The 20,214-nt window shown below is 37.5% G+C and overlaps 1 pseudogene; it reads left to right on the top strand.

Moving 5' to 3' along the window:
* Positions 1–14,985: 14,985 nt before the first annotated feature.
* The window catches only part of LOC111821121 (cytochrome c oxidase subunit 7B, mitochondrial pseudogene), a 74,184-nt pseudogene continuing 68,955 nt past the window's right edge, over positions 14,986–20,214 (top strand).

Here is a 20,214-nt window from a genome sequence, read left to right on the forward strand (position 1 = left end):
TATTGCCTTGCCTTCCTCTCCATTAGAAGGTTCTATATCTACACTGTTTATTCTCTCCTATTGTTCTGATGTTGTTCTAATTTAAAGATTAACCTCTCTGGTTCCCTACTGTAATTCTTTTGGTTTTAGATAGTCCTTGAGAGTTCATTTCCTAAGTTGGTAACTGGCTGGTATGATCCTGCATCCTAGATTCTGCCTGTGGTCTGATGTTGTTTGTTCTCAAATCGAAGGACTCCCTTTAATCAAGCTTGTAAGTTTGGTTTGGCTTTTACATAGTCCCTTAATTTCCGTTGACTGGAAATGTCATAATTTCACCAGCATATTTGAACGAGTTTTGCAGGATATATATTCTTGGCTAGCAATTTTTTTCCTTCAAGGCTCTATAGATGTCATCCCATTGCCTTCTTGCCTGCATGGTTTCTGCCAAGTTATCAGAGCTTAGTATTATTGTTTCCCCTAAGTATGTGACTTTTCATTTTTCTCGAGCTGTCCTCAGCATTCTTTGTTTTCTTTGGTTTTAGCAAGTGTGATTATGATATGCCTTGGTGATTTTCTCTTGGGGTCTATCCTATATGGGCTTCATTGTGCTTCTTGGATCTTCAACTTTTCATCTTTCATGATATCGGGGAAGTTTTCTGTCAGCAGTTCTTCAATAATCCTCTCTGTGTTTTGTGTTTTCTCCCCATGTTCTGGAACTCTGATCATTCAAAAATTTTTGCTTTTGATTGAATCCCACATAATTCTCAGGGTTTCTTCGTTTTTCTTTATTCTTTTTTCTGATTTTTCCTCAGAGTTTTAGCCAAGTGTTTGTCTTCAATTTTGCTGATCCTGTCTTCTATCGTTTCAAACCTGTTCCTCAGGCGTTCTATGACACTGTCCATTTCTGAAATCTTGTTGTTTATCTTTTGGACATCTAATTGTTGTTTTTGTATGATTTCTAGTTGTGAATTTATTTTGGCATTTTGTTCCTGTATTATTTTCCTGAATTCTTCCCTTTTTTGTCTGTATTTTCCATGAATTTACCTGGCTTTTCCATGAATTTGTCTATTTTTCCCTCATTTTTGTTTGCTTTTTGCTTCCACTCTTGGATAGCTCTGAATATTAGAGATTTTAATTCCCTATCAGGTAGTTCTTCATTGGAAAGTCATCTGGTGTTTTATTTTGGACGCCTACTGGAACCATCTTGTCTTTTTTTTATGTATTTGGATATTGTCTGCTGTCTTTGGGACATTCAGTAGTTATTTTCCTCATTTATCAATTGTAGATTTGTTTATTTCGTCTACTTTTTGTTTTAGTTGGTTATGTCTGAGCAGGCGGGCTGTGCATTCTTTTTTGTTTGCTCATCTGTGGGTACGATACTTTCTGCCTCCTTCTCTAATGGGTAAGGTCAGTCGCTCAGGTACGGAACAGCTGGGCAGGTCCAGTTGAAGGGGAGTTGCTGGGATGACTTGTGTGTGGCACGTACTAGGGCCAACAGGGCAGGCCAGTAATCAGTGCAGGGCAGGTTCTGGTAGGCCATGCTTATGCTGCTTGGGGGTGTGATATTCAGCACATGGTGTAGGTAAGCAGAAAGGAGGGGCGAGATTGTGTTGTGTGGAGCTAAGATGGGTATCTGAAAGAGGAGAGAGAGGAGAGAGGAACAAGAGCTAAAAACATACAAACAAAAAAGAGTGCTAAGGGAGCTTGCCATTGGAATGGAGAGATGAAAGACTGAGAAATGGAGGAAAACAAAAAGAAAAAAAGAGTAAAAGAAAAAAATGAATAAATAAAAATTAGAAAAAAAAGTCCCCAGGGATCCCACCAGTGCGGCTACTAGGACTAAGGAAGTTGCTCCCAGGCCATGAAGTACAGCATGGCCAGAAGGGGTCGAGATGTCACATAGTGCCAGGTATTCAGGAGACAGGAAGAGAACGTAAGTATAGAGAGATAAGAAACTGAGAAATGAAGAAAGACAAAAAGGGAAAAAGAGAGAAAAGAAAAGAATGTAAACAAACAAAAAAACAAGAAAAAAAAAGAAATGACCCCAGGGATCCCACTGTGTGGCTGCACAGACTGAGGCAGTAGCTCCCAAGCCGTGCCGTACTGCTCAGCTAGAAGGTGCTCCCAAGCCGAGAAAAGAAAAATAAAACAAACAAACAAATCAAAATAGAACAAATCAAAACAAACAAACAAAAAAAGAGCCCGGGGGATCCCACCAGTGTGGCAGCACGGGCCGGGAAGGAGTTCCATAGTCAAGGGGCCTTTCACAGCCTTTCAGAAAGAAGCAAAGATGGCACACGGAGCCACGTATTTGAGAGAAAGGATTGGGAGGTGGTGAGAGGTATGGAAGAAACCAAAAGAAGCAGAAAAAAGCAACACCCGCAACCAACAAATGGCACCCAGGGAGATGGCCAGTTAGGGTGGGTGGAATCCAAGAGGTACAGGCGTGAAGCCAGTGCTGCCCAGCTAAGAGACTGTGGCCACAGGAAGCAGAGGAGGCCAAGTGGGTGTGAAGTAGGGTGGGGGGTGGGAAAGCATATATCGCTGGTTACTGGTCATTCTGTCTCCTGCTGGGAGCTCCATGAAGCTGCTTTCCTATAGTCCCTCCCTGTTCGCCAATCTCCAACAGAGTCGAAGATGGCGGATCCATGCTGCATTAGCTGATAGAGGACCTCTGCATGTATTTCTCTTCGCTCTCTGTTCTCTCAGTTTCTTATTCCATTCGGTGCTTGGCTGAGTTCTTTATCTCTTCATTTGAAGCTTAGGGTTTCAGGACTGACATTTCTCTCTCTTTGACTTAGTTTTTTGGATCTTTGCTGTGGAGGTACGGCATGGTGCTTCTGTCTATAGCGCCAAGTTGCCCGGAAGTTCTCTATGTTTTATTTCTTACAACTGTATGGGTATCTGCAATTATCTCAAATCCAATTTTGAGTTAAAAAAAAATGAATAGAGGAGATTAGGTAATAGGTAAGACAGAACAAGTAAAGGATAATAATCTGAGGAAACTATTATCCTTTGTTTTGGGATGTTTAAATAACTATGCTGCTTAGATCTGTTCCATCTAATAGTTAGACTATTAAATGGAAACATAATATATCCAATAGATAATTTTGGAAGTTCCATGAATGGGAAACTGAAAACATATCTATAGTGAAGTCATTCCTTGGCGTGTATATATTCATTCACTTCACACAGAATTTTTAATATAAAAATATGTAGGAGGAAAAACATGACAAACAGAAAGATAAAAGAAAAAAATAGCTGTAACCAAAATTTTATGGTGCAAATATAGTGTCCTAAATTAGTAAACACAAAAAGCAAACAGTAAAATTCTTTAATAGTTTGTTTGGTAATGTATTTTCAGTTCTTTGAAATATTCACTTATTATTGGCCATGTCCAACTCAGATTTGTCCTTTAGTATTAGGATTTGTTTTTGTCTCAAGTGAAGAGCCTCACATATCCTGTTGACAAATAATGTTCTTAGTCCTGTTGTTTCTGCTTATAGCTTTACTATTCTTTTACTGGATAATTTCCACTAGTCATTAGAACTGTTCTCGAAAATTTCTTTGGAAACTATGCTTTTATTAGTTTGAAAGTCTCCTATTCCTTGCTGTGTGAAAACAACTCTTGCTGTGATTAAATGAGGAGCAAAAAGTCACTCACGGCAGGTCTGGTGGCATTCAGTACCCTTTCATGCAGAGTAAATGGGACTAGTGGGCTTTCTACTGAACATTATTTCTGGGTCTCCTCAGAAGGAAGGCAGACTGTATGAACTCTACACAGATGGGCTCTTATGCCTTTTCAGACAAGCATGAAAGAGAATTATTTTTCCTTTGGTTGACAAAGCTGAATGGCTCCAGTTTATTAGCATCAATCACTTTTACAGCTGTCTCAGTTTCTTCTGTATGTACTCAAGCATAGATATTTCTTTTCTTATGTTATTCTTGTTGTGCTTTATGCTGAACCAAAGCAAAGTCACTAGAAAATTGATAGGAAGACTACCTGCAAGAGGAGGGCACAACCAAAAATAATGGACAATGGATTATTTGCATTATATAATCCCAAGGGGTAGGAATTGTCTCTCTCTCTCTGCCAGTTTAGTGCTACGTGTGGTTAGATGTTTAATAGTGGTGTTTTAAAGGTAACAAAGAAATAGTAAAAAGAGAGAAAAGTGAAAAAACTGAGCCACTGTTTGAGCAAACTTTAATAATAACTATAAAGTCATATTTAGATTCCTGTCTAAATTGTATACACCTTGTTATCACATATTCTGTCATAACAGATCCAACGAACAGTTGAGAAAGATGTTAAAAGTTCTGAGTACATTTTAGAAACACAAACAGGTGAAATATTTAAACAATAGATTTTATATAATATTTTGCATAATATATAACTATTTTATATTGTAAAATAAAGTTTAAAAAGTAAAAAAAATTAAGAAAATTAAATTTAAATTAAATATGTGTAACACATTAATGAAGAGGTTGCAAGTTAAAAACTAAGCTTCAAGAAGGGTTTGGTAAATTAATATTATTTCTAATGTTTAGGAAACAAATATAGCTGGTATTTCTTTTTGATCTTTGAAGATAGTGTCGTAAGTGGCAATCATGCTGTTCTAAAAATAGTTATTTATTATCCCTGTTAATTGATGAAATTTGGAGGTAAAAGGCTTATATTGGTGAATAATTCCTGTGTGGTAGATTGAACTATTTACTTCCTAGCATTTCTGAATGAGAAGACACGTGGAGTCAAGCTGAGCCAAACCTATCTGAACTCAACACAGGCTGCCCCAGAAGAGTCCAGAGTGCCCAACAGATCACAACAAAATTCAAGTGCGCTCAACAGAGCTGCAGGCAACATTTACCCTAAAGTAACATAAACAAGAGAGAAATATTTGTTGTTTTAAGCTACTGGGATTTCGTGGCTGTTTGTTATACTGCACAACTTAGTGAAATCTTACCAATACAGTCCTCTAACATTATTTTGAAGATTTTTGTTTTCAAATAGCTACAGCTAGACGGAAGCTTGTGGGGTCAATTCAGTCAGATTGGCTCACTGTTTAGTATAATCAATTGCTACATTATTGATCATCAAAATGGAAGGAAATCTATAGTTGATGTGCTCATAAACAGTTTGGTCAGACTACACTTAGAGAACTACTAGAGAATTAGTAAGAGTGGATTAATCACACGTAGTAATGACAGCACTTTGGGCCTTACTTGTAATCAATACACTTGATTACAAATAAAAGTTGATAGAAGGAAGAAGAAAAACCAAACCCACTAGCATAGCCTTTATTTGTCCTTAACTGTGGTTTGTAGATTGGGACACATGCCATCAATGCATAAGGCGTGCTCCTCTTAAGAAGTCAGACACAAAGTTAATTTCGTTTCTAAAGAAGGATTTGATACTTACAGTCTGAGAGAGATAGTAACCATACCTAGAATTTTAGATACAATTTATCAAGCTGTCTATCAAATACAGTTTATGAAAGTATTTACCATTACAATGAGGCACTCAGCTTTTCTAAAGAAAAAAAGGTATTATTGTTAAAAATAATAATAATAAGACAAGACAATTTCCCTCCCGTTCCTTATGCCAGGTGGAATGCATGCTACCTGGAATGTCCAGACACTACTGGAAATAAACATAACATTAAGAGTCATAAACGTAAGGGAAACAAACAAACAAATAAACACACTACTAAAATAATGAAACGGTCAGTGTTTGGAAAGGTTACTAACAGTGGCTCCGTGGAAGCTTGGCAGCTGACTGTGCCCAGAATCACAATGCTAATCTCTGTCAGTGTGTAGCATTCAGGACTTCAGAAGTTAGAAATGAATGCTCTCTCAGCAAGCAGTGAAAGGCCTATTGCGTTACCTGAAACCCTCCAGCACCATGTAACAATAACCTTTATTTTGGTATTCATTTTAAAAATCTGTTTCATACTGCTTCCCATTGTTGGCTTTGCATTTATTTATTTTTTAAGAAACCGAATCCAACAGAGATTGCATGCAACACCAACCGTTTCAGATAATTCCACTTAAATGCACAGCCCACAGATGGAGAGATTTGCAACTCTTATTATTGATGCTGGCCTACATACTGCTGAACTGCTGCTTCAAAAGCATATTTAGAGCTTTATTTACATTTAAGGAACCTGCCATATCTCTAAGACAGATAAGTGGGAAAATCAGAACAAAACACCAAGTCACAAATCTCCCCTCTATTTCAGTTAAACCTTGGTCATTCATTCATTCATTCAGTCACTTAATAAGTAATTATTGAAAGACTACTGGGTGCTAGTCATCATTCTAGGTGGTGGAGCTACAGTAATCAGGAAGAAATACAAGTTTATGCTTTCATGGAACATTCTTTGTGCTCTAGCTGGAGAGATACACAGTAAACATGTAAACTAAAGATTTAGTTGAGATTTGATAGTTGTAAGCTATATTAAAACAAAGTGGCTTGAGAACTGGGAAACCTATGAAGAACTAAAAAGAAGCATTACAAAGAGAAGAGCAAGATAAAATATTCCCTGAGTTTGTGCAAAGTTAGTACGTTAAAGGGATAGAAAGAAGGGCTGTGAGGCTGGACAAGGAGAATGAGGAGTCGACTGGTGGATCAAAATAATAGAGGGTCCAGTTTAAACAGTGCCATGTAGCTTAACAGTTGATCTTGCAAAACAGACTTAGATCTCTTAATTGGTCTGGGTCTGCAAACACAAATATAATGATTGAAAAAGTTTGTTTTATTGCTGTTTTTTGAATACATAATACACGCAAAGCACTTTTCTGGGTCTAAGAATGCATTATATATTTATATATCTTATATGTATCTATCTATATATCTATAGATGTATCTGTAGCTATATAGATACATATACATATACATACATAGATATCAACTCTAAAAGTGGCAAAAATGAAATACTCTGAGGATTATGATGAAGAATTTACATACTAATTTATTCCACAAATATTTCTTGAGGAACTATTGTATGCCAGACATTGTTCTAGGCTGAGAATGATCAGTGAACAATACAAACAAAACTGCCTGCCCTCAAGGTGCTTATATTTTCATGGGGAAGGGGGAGACAAGCAATAAACAACACAATAAATAAGTACACAATATGATATGCTGGAAGTTGACAAGTGTTATGGATATAGAGTGATGTAAGGGAAATTAGAAAGCCTGATTGGGGATATGGAGTGGGAGTAAGTGAAATGATACACAGGTTAGGTTAAGTCTCACTGCAAAGTGATATTTTAACAAAGACTTAAAAAAAGTGATGAACTTAGATATTGAGATTCTATTGTAAAACCATCCAAGGCAAAGGAAACAGCATCTGACATAATAGGGAAACAAAATCGGCTTTCCTGTTACTGTCAGGAAAAAAAGAGAAGGATGCCCTTTGTCTCTACCACTATTTAATATTATGTTGAAGGTATCAGTCAATGCAATCATAAGATAAAGCAATTAAACGCATAAGAATTGGAAAAGAACCATTAATCGACCTTAATTGATAAATGATTATATATCTGAAAAACCTAAAAGAATTAAATAAGAAGACAAAAAAAAAAGAATAAGAGAATTTAACAAATTAGCAGTTAATATAATTAATGTAAGAAAATTAACAGCATTCAGGAAACCCTGGTGGCATAGTGGTTAAGAGCTACATCTGCTAACCAGAAGGTCGGCAGTTCGAATTCACAAGGTGCTCCTTGGAAACTCTATGGGGCAGTTCTACTCTATCCTATAGGGTCGATATGAGTCAGAATCGACTCAATGGCAATGAGTTTGGGTTTTTTTGTTTGTTTTAACAGCATTCATATATAAAAATAAAAACCAATTAGAAGATATAAAGAAAGAGAATATCCAATTTGTAAATAAAAATAAACATTGGCTATAAATGGCTGATTCCAGGAATGGGGCACTAAATATACAAGATGACCCTGTAGCATTTTTTGGGCCAGAAAGTAAGTAAGTACTAAAAAAAAATTAAATAATAATAACCTTACAATGATGTAAGTATGTCAAAGGGGAACAGGAACCAACTGAAAGAACTCCCAGTTGCCAAAGGCGGAGCAATTTAAAAAGCAAAATAAAATAAAATTGGATAATAAGCCACAGTATAAAATAAATATTCATGAGTCTATACTGATATAATAAATAATTGAATAAATAAATGAGATGGAACAGACAAATCTGTGCAGAAGAATTCCAAATAATTTATGCAGATAATACCCTCAAGGAAGTGAAGCATAACTCCCAGTTTTTAAGTGTGCACTGCACATAATGACTTCCCTCCAAAGAGTATAGTATGGAAATGAAAAAACAAACAAAAACAGTAACTTTACAAGGAAAAACTTGACAAATGCTACATTAGCCAGGAAATCATGGTTACCATCATCAGTGATAAGTCAGTAACGCTGATAGTATGTATCCTGCATATAGAGATCCAATTGTCCCACCACCAGTTGTTGACAAGACTGTTCTTTCCCCACTCTTGCAGAAAATCAATTGGCCTTAGATGTATGAGTTTTATTTTTGGCTTCTAAATTCTACTCCATTCGTCTATATGGCTATTCTTATATAAGCACCACACTGTTTTGATTACTATAGCTTTGTAGTATAATTTGAAATTGGGAAGTGTGAATCTTCCTACTTTGCTCTACTTTTCACAATTTTAACTTGCATGCCTTGTAGGTTCTATTAGCTATAAAGACTTATAAGTAGTGGAAAACGTTACATGTGTATTGAGGTATCCAATATCTTTCTCCAGTTACATAATGGCACTTTTTTTTTTATCTTTTGAAGCTACATAAGCGGGCCAATTACAATTCATTCTTCTTAGATAAGAATATTTTAACATTACAAAAATAATTGTGGAATTTTTATGAACCAATAATGTTATTGTTAGGTGTTGCTGAGTCAGTTCCGACTCACAGTGACCCTATGTACAACAGAATGAAACACTGCCCAGTCCTTCACCATCCTTACAATCGTTGCTATGTTTGAGTTCGTTGTTGCAGCCACTGTTTCAATCAGTCTCATTGACAGTTTTCCTCTTTTTTGCTGACCCTCTGCTTTACCAAACATGAAGTCCTTCTCCAGAGACTGATCCCTCCTGACAACATGTCCAAAGTATGTGAGATGAAGTCTTGCCATCCTCGCTTCTAAGGAGCAGTCTAGCTGTACTTCTTCCAAGATAGATTTGTTCGTTCTTCTGGCAGTCCATGGTATATTCAATATTCTTCTCCAATACCATAATTCAAAGGCATTATTCTTCTTCAGTCTTCCTTATTCATTGTCCAGCTTTCATATGCATATGAGGCAACCGAGAATACCACGGCTTAGGTCAGGCACACCTTAGTCTTCAAAGTGGTATCTTTGCTTTTCAACACTTTAAAGAGGTCTGTTGCAGCAGATTTGCCAAATGCAATGCATCATTTGATTTATTGACTGCTGCTTCCATGAGGTTCATCGTGGATCCAAGTAAAACGAAATCCTTGACAACTTCAATATGTTCTCCGTTTATCATGATGTTGCTTATTGGTCCAGTTATGAGGATTTTTATTTTCTTTATGTTGAGATGTAATCCATATTGAAGGCTGTAGTCTTTTACCTTCATCAGTAAGTGCTTCAAGTCCTCTTCATTTTCAGCAAGCACATCACAAGTTGTTAATGAGTCTTCCTCTAATCCTGATGCCCTGTTCTTCTTCATATAGTCCAGTTTCTCAGATTATTTGCTCAGCATACAGATTGCATAAGTGTGGTGAAAGGATATAACCCTGGTGCATACCTTTTCCGATTTTAAACCACACAGTATCCCCTTGTTCTGTTCAAATATTGGCAAGAAGAAAGGTGTCAAAATAAACTTCCATCTATGACAAAACCTATTAAAATAGCTTTTAGCCATTTCAAGGTTAAAACATCAATAATCATAGTCACATTTGAACTGTTTACCTTATGCACTTTAAGTTGTCAAACAAGTCATGGGACCCCTATGTTTTGCAAAGAAAATTCAAGGAGCATAATAATTTAGCAATATAAACAATGAAAGTAGTAATTTCAACTTCTTCTGACCTAGGAGTATTTAAGTGAATGAGAAATGTATTTTTCTTGTGATTTTCACATGTAAGCCTCCAATACAGGAACTAAAAACAGATGGTAAATTTAGCAAGCCATTGCAAGTGGCTCATTGATAAACCAACACAGTACTTATTTGTATAGCACTTATATAGGCAACATGTTTATCAATTCATTGACCTTGAGACGGAGGCAAAAATAATATAATAATATCTGGGTAGCATAGTGAGTGTAGCATAGGGTGAAAGGTCACTCTTTATTCTACATCATTCTAAATGTGGTTTAAGTCTATATAAATGATTCAATAACCAAATTTATTTTACAGTCAAAAAGATCACTATACATCTTCTTAAAACTGCCTTTCTAGCAGCATGGAAACAACCATTAATTTATTTTATACAGCCTGCCAAACAAAATCTGACATTTATGCTTCACTTTAGTATTTTCTCAGGGGTTAGAATCAGGATAGAGAAGTTTAAAATTGATTTCTATGGTAACTTCTTTTGTTAAGGCCTTTCTAACAAAGAAACCAGTAGTTTACAAAGATAACAGAGGCAGTTGAATGCCATTTGTCCTTAACTTGCTCAAGTTTCCTTTCCCTCCTCATGGCCCAGAGGCTAAAGGCTTGACTGTTCTCATTTGATTTTGATTAGAAAATGTGAGGACAGTAAATCATTCTATCATTTCTCATTCCTGATGAACAGTAAATTATTCTAACAACATTCACAATTCTATTCATTTTTTATTTGAAAATGATTAGATGAGAGTGGCTATTAAAGAGCCTTATGCAGGTTGCAGAACTAGAGCTTCTTTATTTTTATTTTGTTTATTTTCCTCTGTAATTGCCTTAGGAACATCTTCTCACTTAAACAAACACCCAGAAATATATATTTCAAATGTGTACAAAATCCAGGGGTGCTCACTTCAATGTATACTGGCCTGCTAGGCCTCATATACCAATAAAGAACTATACCCTCTCATATGCAAATCATTTTAGGCCATGTTAAATTCAATATCAATGAATAATCTCCTATTAGAGATGGGTGTCTGTCCATTACAATCTAATTTATTATTTTTTAGTAAGAAGTCATACCTAGTTAGCAATTGTCCAGCTGCCAACTTTATTTTCCAGCACTTTTTCTACCGAGGTATGACTACAAGACTAGTTCTTCCCAGTGGCACATGAGTGGAAGGGATTTGTGTCACTTCCAGGCCAAAGCTTTTAAGAAGTCAGGGTGCTTTCTCCATATTCTTTTCCCTTTCTGGCCACCTGGATTGCAAACTCCTGGGTAACATTGTTTTAGAGAAGGTAGAACTAACTAATCTGGAACCTCTCTGGATTCAGGTGAGCAAGAAATAAGCTACAATTTTATTGAGTCATTTCATATTTTAATCTATTTGTTACTATGGTCTGTTGTTGTGTGTGCTGTTGAATCAATTCCGACTCTAGCAACCTTACAGGACAGGGTTTCCTAGGCTGCTAACCAAAAAAAAAAGTCAGCAGTTCGAATCCACCAGCCACCCCTTGGAAACCCTAAGGGGCAGTTCTACTCTGTCCTATAGGGTCGCTATGAGTTGGAATCAACTCAAAGGCAATGGGTTAATCTTTATAAGATTAGATCGCCAGGTCTTTTCTCCCGAGCACTTAACCATGGCACCACCAGGGTTCCTGTACGATGGCATAGCCTACCCTAATTAATATACTCCTAAAAAGTATTATTGTCTAAACCCAGGATGGAGCTATGGAACACTATACTCTCATCACCACCTATATCCTAATAATACGCTTCTTTGTCAGGTCCACAGTGTTTCTCAATCACTAATCTCAATTTGTACTCAGTATAATATGTTAAGAAGCCCTGGTGGCACAGTGGTTAAGAGCTATGGCTGCTAACCAAAAGCAGCTGAGCTCTTAACCACTGCACCACAAGGGCCCCATGTAGATAATAGTTCTAAATTATTGCCCTCTCCTCAAGAGTAGGAGCCCTGGTGGTGCGGTGGTTAAGGCCAAATGGTCTCCCCTAAGCTGCTTATTGTTGTTGTTGTTGAGTGCCATCGAGTCAATTCTGATTCAGAGTGACCCTACAGGACAGACTAGAACTGCCCCATAGGGTTTCCAAGGAGCAGCTGGTAGATTCGAACTGCCAACCTTTTGGTTAGCAGCCTGAGCTCTTAAACACTTTGCCACCAAAGCTCCAAGCTGCTTACTAGGCTACCCTTTGACCTGAAGGTGACTCCAGGGTTTAAAACGACACCTAAGGGCGGATGGCCTGGGTGCATCACTCCAATTCTATGAACCCAGAAACCTGGATTCCAGGAGAATCAAAACAATTCTGTCAATTCCTTTTTTAAAAAGTCAATTTTCCACACAGTATGTATAGCATATATGCTTATTTTAGTTTTGGCTTCCCTAATATTAGTTCAATCAACAATTCTATTCATGTGGGCAATTGTGTACTTTTCATTTGCCTGTGTTCCATTAATGGGATTGTTCTCAAAACACAGACCTATGTGGACAGTGTTAATTCTACAAGAAACTCATTTGCAAAGTCACTAAATACATAAATAATTATGCATGTCCTGTACTCAAAATTTCTGTTTGAAAGTAGCATTTCTTCATTAAAATTAGTTGTAACTATTAGAATAGTCTATATCCGTTTTCATTTTGTGGCAAAATAAATGGCACATATAGACAAAAAATATTGTTTGAAAAACCATTTGGACAATTATTCAAAGTAACTTGTAACCAGATTCAGATTTGCTCCTACCTTTTTGATGTGGGTGAGAATAATGAATTCTTCAAAACTACTACTAATTAGCTAGCACTTTCCTTCTGATGCCATTTTTACTCATTTAGTTTCTCTTCCAAGAACTGTGTGTTTTACCTTAGGGGATGGCATTACCATCTCCGTTTTACAAGTAAGAAAACTGAGGTACATTTAGGGATTGGCATGCATGCCAAGCTTTTGGAACCATTTTTAATTTAATACTAAGTATATGAATCTGGTGCAGGAAGAGGCAAAGAATATCATTAAACTAGTCTAGCTTACACAGTGTTTTGGCCTTAATCCTTTGTTTACATTGGAAATAGCTGAGATCCACTGAATACAAATCACTCTTGCTACTACATTTTTAAACAAATGAAGCTGTATTTTCAAGGTAAAAGCCACATAAGACTTGCATCAAATTATCTGAAAAGCTTACCAAAAATTCAGTTTCCTACAACTCAACGTAGGTCCACTAAATCAGAATTCCTGGACTATATCCCTGGGATCTACATTTGTAAACATTTCCATGTTTTCCTTTTTCTTTTTTAATATACCCTAAAATTCCATAGGTAAGGCATACCAGAAAAACCAAATCAACCCCATTGCCGTGCAGTCGATTCTGACTCATGGCAACCCTATAGGACAGAGTAGAATTGCCCCATAGAGTTTCCAAGAAGCAGCTGATGGATTCGAACTGGCGCCCTTTTGGTTAGCAGCCTAGCTCTTAACCACTGGGCCACCAGGGCTCCTACATAAGGCATAGATACAGAAATTAGAGCAATTAGAAAACAATTGTTTCGGCAATCAGTTTCACTGGAGGTCTATTTTAAATCAGAGAAAAACTGAAGGATATGCTAATGCATAAATAAACCTCTTTACTCCATAGGGTAGGTACTTGTCTATATGATACACTGGTTGTTCAAAAGAGTAATGGTCCAATGCCAGTATGCTTACTTATTTAATCTTTTCTTCTATATATTTTTCTAGTTTAACTGATAAATTTATTTTCCCCCGAACAAGTCAATCTTTGCCTACATCTAAGCCTTTGTTCACATTGTCCCTCTTTTTATCCTTTGATTCACTCATTGTTTACTGCTTATCTACTATATTACAGGCACTGTTCTAGGCACTAGGAATAAAACAGTTAACTAGACAACCAAGGCTCCTAACACTATGCAACTTACACCTTATTGAGGAGAAGGGCAGAAAATCCACACATAAGCAAATAAATAAGCAATACAATTTATGCTAAGTACTATGATCAAAATGAAACTGTGTATGTTAGAGAGTGACTGGGTGGGTATGCAGTGGAAACTATATTAGCTATGGTTATCAGGAAAGTTCTCCCTGTTATGTTGACAATTATTTAACCTGAGACATAAATAATGAAAAGGAACAAACAATGAAAACATCTAGAGGGAGAGTACTCTAGGCAAAGGGAAAAAAAAAAACCCATTGGTGTTGAGTCGATTCCAACTCACAGTGACCCTATAGGACAGAGCAGAACCATCCCATAGGGTTTCCAAGGAGTGGCTGGTGGATTCAAACTGCCGACCATTTGGTTAGCAGCTGAGCTCTTAACCACTACACCAGCAGGCCAAGGCAATAGCTAGTGCAAAGGCCCTGAGACAGGATGAAGCTTGCCATGTTTCAGGTCGGAAAGAAATCCAGTGAGGTTGTAAAATAACAAATGAGAATGGGAGTCATAAAAGATAAGGTAGGAAAGGCAGGCAGGACCTTGTCTGCCCAGCAGCCAGTGTACTCTCTCCCAAATGGAAATCTAATCATGGCATCCCGTATGTAAAATACTTCAGTTGCTACCAACTTGCACTTAGAGAGAAGGGAATAATAGCTCCCTCCTTCTTCCCTCTCTTTCTTCTTACTTTCCTTCCATCATAAATATTTATTGGGAAATTACTATGTGGCCTGGACTGTTCTGGGCACTGGGGATACACAAGCAAACAAGAAAAAAAATCCCTACTCACACTGAAATGTATAATCTAGTGGGGGGTAAAGACAATAAACCTATAAATAAATACAATAAAATATATAGCACATCAGCTGGAAATATGTGTCATGGAGGAATGTAATTGCAAATGGGAGGTAGGAAGTGTGTTATGAAATACAAATTTAAACAGAGTGGTCATGGAAGACCGCACAATGAAAATGACCTTAGAGCAAAGACCTAAAGAAGGTGAGATCATAAGCCATGTGGATACCAAGAAAAGAGAATTCCAGGTAAAAGGATCACCCCATAATGGAATTGTGCCTGAAATTACAGGAACAACAAAGAGGCTAGTGTGGCTGGAATACAGTAAGCAAAAGGGAGGGAAATGAAAGGTGTGTTTAGACAGATAACAGCAGAGGGAATGCAGCCATGAAAGAAATACTAGTTTCTGTAAGAATCCCTCTCTCTCCTTAACTGCACCCTTGTAGATTAATGGAGAGAGACAACCAAACTCTTCTCAAGATATAATATGAGCTTACTGCACCATCTGAAATGTTATATTTTTTATTAGCTTATCATTTTCCTTCTTCACTCCATAGGGCAGGTACTTGTCTGTAGGATACACTGCAGTAGCCCTAATGCCTAGAACAGGACTTGCCATATGATAGGTGCTGAACAGGTATTTTCTGAATGAATAAACAACTCAAGTTTTTGTTTTTAATTGTTTGGGTTTGCATAATTGAATGGATGATGGTCCCATTCATTGAGATAGGTTATACTGCAAGGGAGAAAAACTGGAGGAAAAATCCTGAGTTCTGTTTTGCACCTGTTGAGATATTTAAATAGAGATGTAAAATAGGCAGTTTGATATGTGGGTCTAGAATTCAGAAGAGTTATCTGATCTAGAGATATAAATCTGAGATTTATTTGTGTATAAATGGTGATGGAGCTATGCATGTAGATGGGATTGTATTGTCTAGAGAGAGAAAATACAGAACAAGAACCCCAGACTGAGCCTTGAATAACTTCAATGTTTAATGCTGAGTAGAGCATTCTGAACCTTCAGTGGAGACAGACTGAGGGGCAGAATAATAAGAGAAAAGCCAAGAGAGTTAAACAGAAATAAAGGGAAATGGGTATCATGAATAATTATGCATAATCTTGATTTCATGTTTTTTAATCAATAAATATTTGTTGAAGTTTTACCTATATGTGATTTCATTTTATTCCTTTATAAAACTTTTCATATAATACAACAATCAAAAAAAATATTCAAATATATATCCTGATTGTATTATTTGCCTACTGCTGCTATAAAAATTACCACGAATTTAGTGGCTTGAAACAGCACAACTTTATTATCTTACAGTTCTGGAGGTCAGATGTCTGAAATGAGCCTTACAGGGCTAAAATCAAGGTGCTGGCAGGGCTGATTCCTTCGGGAGGCTTCAGAGGAGAATCTGTTTCCTTTCCTTTTCCAGCTTCTAGAGGCCACCTGTATTCCTTGGCCTGAGACCTTTTCCTCTGTCTCAAAGTCAGTAGCATAGCATCTTCTCTGTTCTCTGACCTTCTGTATCCCTCTTATAAGGATCCTTGTGATTACATTGGACCCACCAGAAAACCCAGGAAAATCTCCCATTCTCAAGATCCTGAACTTAATCACATCTGAAAAGTCCATTTTACCATGTAGAGTAACATATTAACAGGTTCCAGAGATTAGGACTGGGACATTGTTGTGGGGTCATTATTCAGCCTACAACAATTTTTGTTTGAGAAAATATAATCAGCCTAGGGTCCATATAAAATGTTCTTTGGACATAACACTGGTATGAGCAATGTAGTTAGATTGTGGAGGGTCTCAACCTTAATTCCCTGGCTAAGGTTCTGGACTGTACCAGGAAACAGAGAGATAATAAGAGTTTCTAAGTAAGGGAATTACATAAGTAGTAATTACTGTATAACGAGTTGGGAAATATCAGACATTAGAACCTAGAAGGTAAGTAAAAGTCCTTGAAATAGAAAAGCCTTGAACAAGGACTTGAATTCATGTAGCACTGGGAGAACAAAAGAAAGGGATTTGAGAGAAACAATATGGAAGATGTAACTGGAATCTGAAAACTGATTGAACTCAGAGCAAGCGAACATTTCAAGATGAGAAGCTCAAGAAAGAGTTGGTTTGGGGACATAAAATGATGAATTCAGGTTTAAACAAGCTGGGTTTGAAGTGCTAGCAGATATCAACATGGAAATTTTCACAAGAACACTGAAAATAAAGATCTGGGCCTCAGGGAATACTGTCACTAGAGTCTTGCACTTAGAGGTGATAATTGAAGTCATGAGGGTATATGAGATCACTGAGGGAGTGAGACTAGGAAAAAAAAGATATATATAGAGGCTATATAACGAAAAACATCAAATTACTCACCATAGGTAAGCACACATAGCAAATAAAAAGTCCTCTACTGATGTTATTGTGAACAATGTTTACAATTTGGCTTATTTTTGCCTTAACAGAAGGTAACACTACCTGAAAGTGTAAGATGAGCCTAAGTCTAAGACATAATTCAAGACCTTTGGAAAATTAAACAAACTCTCTCTCATTATGGTGGCATTCTTTTTATTGTGTGAAAATACATATCACCAAAATTTGCTATTTCAACCAGTCCTAAGTGTACAATCAGTGGCATTAATCACATTCCCCAGAAAGAATGTTTTTGATACAAGCACACATCATCCTCAAATCAACAACCATCTTTACTTTGAAATGGAATTAATACATTAATTAATTGCTTTTCACTTTTGCAGGAAATCAGTGTTCAGTTTTAATTTAGCACACACAAATATCCATGGAGACTATAGTCAACAAATATATTTTCAGATTCTACAGTGATTGGAATCATGAAATTAGTGGGACTCAGCTGCTTTAGCTCGCAAAGCATATGTATTTGTCTTCATCAATCAGCCCTCTGGCAGGGACAAATACGGGGTTACACTTTAACCAGATTTTCCCGTTGTTTAAAAGAAAGCTATTTTAAAAACTTAATGTTCACTTTTACCACTTCAGGGGATACTTCCAGCAGGATGCATAAGTACGTTAGTACATCATTCTATGGAGCTTGCGTCTAGGGAGCATTCGCCCATACATCCTGTGCTTTATAGAGAATCTAGAAGGAATCTAGAAGCTCTGTAGAGAATGCAGTGAGAATCAGTGTTACTTACATCACCTGCTTTCACCCCAATTAGTTCAGCTGTCACTGAAAAAGACAATGGAAATGGGCCTTTGGAATGTACAAAAATTGAATGTGGAGAAAGATGGCTTTGTTATCTTTACTTTTCAGAAACATACAAGTGTTTATTAAGAAAACTGCTTTAACTGAACAAAAAACGTGAAATTGGGTTATATTATTTAATACAGTTATTAACTGTGGTGGGTATATTTTACATTATAGATGTTTGTTAAGCAATAATTTATAATATAAGCATATGCAATGTAATAAATAGTTAATTTCCTTATAATATCTATATTTTCGACTCATTTATACTTATTAATGGAATTCAGATCATTAAAAAAGTTATGGAAAATGGCACTCTAGGGAAAAGCACCATACCGTCCCTCCACAACAAAGATCCGAAAAACTAAGCCAAACAGAAAAAACAACAATCATGAAAACCTAAAACATCAAATGAAGAGATAAAGAACTCAGCCAGGCACCAAATGGAGTGAGGAAACTGACAGAGAACGGAGAGAAAGGAGAGATTTATGCAGAGGTCCCCTACCAGCTAACACAGTGCAGATCTGCCATCTTGGACTATCGGAGACCACCAAACAGAGGGTATGAGAAAGCAGCTTCACGGAGCTTACAGCGGGAGACAAAACAACCAGTAATTTGCGAAATATGCTTTCCCACCCCCCACTCTTCTTCACCCCCACTCGGCCTCCTCTGCTTCCCGCGGCCACAATCTCTTGTCCAGGAAGCACCGGCTACTTGGATTCCACCCACCCAGGCCAGCTCTCTGAGTGCCCTTTGTTGGCTGCTGGTGTTGCATTTTTCTGCTTCTTTTGATTTCTTCCTTACCTCTCACCACCTGCCCCTCTTTTCGCTCAAATACCTGGCTCTGTACGCCATCTTTGCTTCTTCCTGAGAGGCTGCGGAGCGCAGTTCAGGTGTGGAACGGCCTCCCAGTCTGGGCTGCCATGCTGGTGGTATCCCAGGGCTTTTGTTCGTTTGTTTGTTTTGAACTGTTTGTTTGTTTTCTTTTCCTTTTCTTGAGTTGGGAGCCCGTTCTGGCCAGGCGATGCTGCGTGGCTTGGAACCTACCCCCTCAGCTTGCACAGACGTGCAGAGGGATCCCTGAGAGCATTTCTTTTCTCGTTGGTTTTGTTTTTTTGTTTTTTGGGGGGCTTTTCCTGTTCTTCTTCTTTTAAATTTCTTTTGTTTTGTTTTCTTTCTTTTTCCCTTTTTGTCTTTTTTCATTGCTCAGTTTCTCGTCTCTCTATATCTTCCTTCTCTTTCTGTTCCCTGAATACCTGGCGTTGTATACCTCTACACCTTCTAGCCAGGCTGTTATACAACACCTGAGAACAACTTCCCCAGAACTCATAGCCACACCTGCGGGATCCCTGGGAACTTTGCTGTTCTTTTTCCTTTCTGATTTTTATTTATTCATTCTTTTCTTTTCTTTTTTTTTCTTCCTCTTCCCCGTTTTGTTTTTCTCCATTTCACAGTCTCTCATCTCTCCACTCCAACGTCAAGCTCCCCTAGCCTTCTTTTTTGTTTGTTTGTATGTTATTGGTGCCTATTCCTCTCTCCTTTCTCCCATATCCAACTTAGCTCCACACATAACAATCTCCCCGCTACATCCTGCCTACCTGCACCGTGCGCTTAACATCACACCACCAAGCACCACAGGCACAGCCTACTGGAACCTGCCCTGCACTGATTACCGACCCGCCCTGGTGGCTGTAGTAAGTGCCACAAACAACCCGTCCCAGTAACTCCTCTTCAGCTAGACCTGCCCTGCTTTACCTTATCTGAGACACTGACATTGCCAATTGGAGAAAGAGGTGAAAAGTACTGGGCCCACAGACGAGCAAACAACAAAGAACACACAGCCCACCTGCAAAGACATAGCCAGATAAAAAAAGAACAAAACAAACAAACCTACAATCAATAAATCAGAAAAATAACTACTGAATGCCTCAAAGACAGCAGACAATATCAAAACATTTACAAGAACAGGACAGGATGGCTCCAGTAGGCATCCAAAATAAAATGCCAGATGACTTTCCAGTGGAAGAAAAGGCACTAGAACTACTTGATAGGGAATTCAAATCTCTAATACTGAGAATCCTCCAAGAACTGAAGCAAAAAGCAGACAAAAATGAGGAAAAAATAGACAAATTCATGGAAAATACAGACAAAAAA

Source organism: Trichechus manatus, unplaced genomic scaffold, assembly GCF_000243295.1.
Source record: "Trichechus manatus latirostris isolate Lorelei unplaced genomic scaffold, TriManLat1.0 scaffold00066, whole genome shotgun sequence".
In the NCBI taxonomy this organism is placed as follows: domain Eukaryota; kingdom Metazoa; phylum Chordata; class Mammalia; order Sirenia; family Trichechidae; genus Trichechus; species Trichechus manatus.